At 54.1% G+C, this 5,000-nt stretch overlaps 1 non-coding gene across 1 annotated transcript in view; it reads right to left on the bottom strand.

The window, feature by feature from the left end:
* Positions 1-251, bottom strand: part of LOC124727515 — a 1,909-nt gene extending 1,658 nt beyond the window's left edge. Inside the window, exon 1 of the ribosomal RNA XR_007007148.1 lies at positions 1-251. This exon is cut by the window's left edge and continues 1,658 nt beyond it. This is a non-coding gene — a ribosomal RNA (small subunit ribosomal RNA).
* Positions 252-5,000: the final 4,749 nt, after the last annotated feature.

Raw genomic sequence — 5,000 nt, 5'->3', positions numbered from 1 at the left:
AAACGGACCGGACGAGCCGACCGATTGGTTTTGATCTAATAAAAGCGTCCCTTCCATCTCTGGTCGGGACTCTGTTTGCATGTATTAGCTCTAGAATTACCACAGTTATCCAAGTAACGTGGGTACGATCTAAGGAACCATAACTGATTTAATGAGCCATTCGCGGTTTCACCTTAATGCGGCTTGTACTGAGACATGCATGGCTTAATCTTTGAGACAAGCATATGACTACTGGCAGGATCAACCAGGGAGCTGCGTCAACTAGAGCTGAGCAGCCGGCCGCCCGGGAGTGTGTCCCGGGGGCCCGCGCGAACACGCAAGCGTCCGCTCAATCATTCTGCAAACAGGAGGAGGCTGAGCTCCCCTGCACAATACACCTCGAAACCCTCTCAGGTCCCGGCGGCGCGCAGCGCCGTCCCAAGTACTTGGTCGGGTTCGAGAGAGGCGCAATCGCCCGGAGTTAGGCGAGTAGACGCTTTCGGTGCGACCACCCGTGCTCCCAACTGAGCTTGCCGCTGCCGACAGAGGCCCGGGAGCGTGCTGTCGTGGCATTGCCGGCGGGAGACAACACGCGCCACCTACGGTGACCGGCAGCTCCAACGCCAGCGCCACAGAAGGACAAAAGCCCCACTTGGGTGCCGAAGCGAACTCTCCCAGCACAGCGCACACGCCAACACATCCGCACAGCTGCGATACAAACCACCAGCGAGAACCGCTGGGGCGACCGAGCAGCAGACGGCGTCGCGGCGCCGAGCGCCGGGCGGCGGCGCATCCTCAACGCACACAGTCCTCAATCGGACCAGCACACTGCAGATGTCCACCGCGCTTCGCACCGGGCCCGCGAGGACCTACTTTGGCCGCACGGCGCCGCGCGCAGGGTGCGCCGGCGCGCAGCTGCGACGCCTGCCGCGTCCGTCGGCCGGCGCGCCTGCCACTGGCCGCCCCCACCAGCCGGCTGTAGCGCGTGCGCCCACGCACCGCGCGGCCAGCACGCCGGGAGGCGCCCCCTCACCGGCCGGGGACGGTCCCACCCAGCCACCGCCGCGTATCGCTTCACACCCAGATGCCGTTCAGTTTCGTCGGCATGGTGGGTATCGCTGGAACAACCGGTTAGTACCTCAACCTATCGTCGCCATCACCGATTCACCCCTAGCGAGAACAACCGCACCACAACGGGTTACCATTTCTTCATTTGCGTAACTTCACCAGAAAACGTAGGCGTCCATCGCCATTTGCAACTTCAACCATTATTGCATGCCTGTGTCAGGTGTCACGCCACACTACGTCTGCCCACATACACGCAACAAAATGTGCACGCCTAGACAATACGTGGAAGGTGGCCCCCGTACGTATGCGATGTCCATTGCTCGAACGACTGTCAACCGGCTTCTGTAGCATGTCGCAGATATGGAACGCGCTGCACCATGCCATCACGGTGTGTGAGGAGAGACGACTAGGTCCGAATACATCAACAGACAGCTCATGCTGATCGCCATCCACGGCGTCCGTTCCTCCCACACGTCTCTATGGCGTACCACACTGCAATCCAGCTCTCATAGGGAGACGACACGTAGCTGCGTGCACAATATTTGCACTGTATGGTCCGCCGTTTTTGGGCGCAGTCGTTGTACGGTCACACATGTGCCACGATGTATCATTCAGTACATAAGGACGAATGTGCAGTACAGATTGTGGTTCACGCGTACGACATCAGCGGACAGTTGACACAGGCCGCACCACAACGTAGCCTGCGTACGTCGCATGCGAAGGGCATTGAACATGCAAACTTGTCACCAACCACCTTGCGAAGGCAGGGGGCAAGGTGGGGACGTGGGGAGAGGTGGGGGGGGGGGGGGGGGCGGCATGTACGCCCTGCTGCCATCCACATTACAGTGTACAGCAGGAGCATGTGGAAAGTCAGCAAGACTTGCAAGGTGTTTAACATGAAGCGATACACAGGGGAGCGGGCAGTGCGAGTAGCGAACTATATTGCGAGGGTTGCGGGTGGGCAACACTACACTAATTGAACGAGTCGTATAACAATTACAGAGCAGGTTTAGGCGACAACGTGGGTTACGATAGGCGACAACGTGGGTTACGTTAGGGGACAACGTGGGTTACGTTAGGGGACAACGTGGGTTACGTTAGGGGACAACGTGGGTTACGTTAGGGGACAACGTGGGTTACGTTAGGGGACAACGTGGGTTACGTTAGGGGACAACGTGGGTTACGTTAGGGGACAACGTGGGTTAGGTTAAGGCACAACATGGGTTAGGTTAAGGCACAACATGGGTTAGGTTAAGGCACAACATGGGTTAGGTTAAGGCACAACATGGGTTAGGTTAAGGCACAACATGGGTTAGGTTACGGCACAACATGGGTTAGGTTAAGGCACAACATGGGTTAGGTTAGGGGACAACATGGGTTAGGTTAGGGGACAACATGGGTTAGGTTAAGGCACAACATGGGTTAGGTTAAGGCACAACATGGGTTAGGTTAGGGGACAACATGGGTTAGGTTAGGGCACAACATGGGTTAGGTTAGGGGACAACATGGGTTAGGTTAGGGGACAACATGGGTTAGGTTAGGGGACAACATGGGTTAGGTTAGGGGACAACATGGGTTAGGTTAGGGGACAACATGGGTTAGGTTAGGGGACAACATGGGTTAGGTTAGGGGACAACATGGGTTAGGTTAAGGCACAACATGGGTTAGGTTAGGGGACAACATGGGTTAGGTTAGGGGACAACATGGGTTAGGTTAGGGGACAACATGGGTTAGGTTAGGGGACAACATGGGTTAGGTTAAGGCACAACATGGGTTAGGTTAGGGCACAACATGGGTTAGGTTAGGGCACAACATGGGTTAGGTTAGGGCACAACATGGGTTAGGTTAGGGGACAACATGGGTTAGGTTAGGGGACAACATGGGTTAGGTTAGGGGACAACATGGGTTAGGTTAGGGGACAACATGGGTTAGGTTAGGGGACAACATGGGTTAGGTTAGGGGACAACATGGGTTAGGTTAGGGGACAACATGGGTTAGGTTAGGGGACAACATGGGTTAGGTTAGGGGACAACATGGGTTAGGTTAGGGGACAACATGGGTTAGGTTAAGGCACAACATGGGTTAGGTTAAGGCACAACATGGGTTAGGTTAGGGGACAACATGGGTTAGGTTAGGGGACAACATGGGTTAGGTTAGGGGACAACATGGGTTAGGTTAAGGCACAACATGGGTTAGGTTAGGGGACAACATGGGTTAGGTTAAGGCACAACATGGGTTAGGTTAGGGGACAACATGGGTTAGGTTAGGGGACAACATGGGTTAGGTTAAGGCACAACATGGGTTAGGTTAAGGCACAACATGGGTTAGGTTAAGGCACAACATGGGTTAGGTTAGGGGACAACATGGGTTAGGTTAGGGGACAACTTGGGTTAGGTTAGGGGACAACATGGGTTAGGTTAAGGCACAACATGGGTTAGGTTAAGGCACAACATGGGTTAGGTTAGGGGACAACATGGGTTAGGTTAGGGGACAACATGGGTTAGGTTAGGGGACAACATGGGTTAGGTTAAGGCACAACATGGGTTAGGTTAGGGGACAACATGGGTTAGGTTAAGGCACAACATGGGTTAGGTTAGGGGACAACATGGGTTAGGTTAGGGGACAACATGGGTTAGGTTAAGGCACAACATGGGTTAGGTTAAGGCACAACATGGGTTAGGTTAAGGGACAACATGGGTTAGGTTAGGGGACAACTTGGGTTAGGTTAGGGGACAACATGGGTTAGGTTAAGGCACAACATGGGTTAGGTTAAGGCACAACATGGGTTAGGTTAAGGTACAACATGGGTTAGGTTAAGGTACAACATGGGTTAGGTTAGGTTACACGTTGTTGTAAGGAAAGGTGTGGGGGGGGGGGGGGGGGCGGGGCGGCAGGTTCGTTGATAGTGATTATAGTAAGTGAATGCTTGTGACATGATGAGATTTGTCACGTCAGGATGCACCTTTGGCTTATTAGAGGCGGCGCTCCAATTCTATGCTTGTGTCAGACCTGTGTCTTTGACTCATGTCATTGTTTGTGCGCTGTGACAGGAGGTACTATTGTGATGTTGGGTGCACCGTTGTATAGGACATGTGTGGGTGTTGGTGCCTTATCTGCGCAATGGTGGATGTCGAAAGGGTGGGATATTCTATTTTCCGCATGGACCTCCTGGTCTGGTTGTGATAGTGTGGATTGTGTAATGTGGCGGAGAGGATGCACTGGATGTTGTTCCATGCTGGTGCTTACATATTGTATGTGCGCCTGTTAGAAGCAGAGAGTGGTGCGTGATCAGAGTGTCTGGCTGACGTGTGGTTCCCATTGTGGGCAGACTCTTTCAGCATGTATACGGACAGTTGTATATATTTTCTGTAGTTTGATGGCTCTGCATTGATTACTAATCAGCGCCGTGTGTACGGGTAATCTGGTTCCAGTCCACAATGTTCTATCTGTGTACATTAGTGACAAAGACTCCCCCCATGCAGTGGGGCTCGGTCTGTTATAACTCTTCCGCGTAATATATTTGCCCCACGTTTTTGCGAGTGCGAGTGCGAGTGCAACGCGCATGGGGACCGACATGCTGATGGCTCGGTATCGGACGCCGTACAGTGAGCAACGCGATCGCGTCTCTCGCTCGTAAGTGGTACAGGTCGCGGCTCATGTATAGGGACAGCGGGAATGTCGCATATTGGAAATAACTCTTCATGAAACGCAAGTTATAGGGGTGGATTGCACTTTACGAGTGCGGGAAACGTCCGCCGTTCATCCGCTGGAGGTGCGCGTTTGGCGGTTGGGGTGGTCCACGAACGGGTGCGGGTGGAGTCATTGCCGGTCCACGGCTTCGTGCGGCAGAGCCACTGGAGAATGGGTGCTATGGTCGACAGAGGCTGCAGGCTTTGTGGGTGGCGTCGAAAGGCGGGCACTGTGGCGCCATCGCTGTCTTAGTCGGCTTGGCG

Source organism: Schistocerca piceifrons, unplaced genomic scaffold, assembly GCF_021461385.2.
Source record: "Schistocerca piceifrons isolate TAMUIC-IGC-003096 unplaced genomic scaffold, iqSchPice1.1 HiC_scaffold_1111, whole genome shotgun sequence".
In the NCBI taxonomy this organism is placed as follows: Eukaryota; Metazoa; Arthropoda; class Insecta; order Orthoptera; family Acrididae; genus Schistocerca; species Schistocerca piceifrons.
Note: the sequence above shows the minus strand (reverse complement) of the source record. Positions and strands in the feature narration are given on the sequence as shown.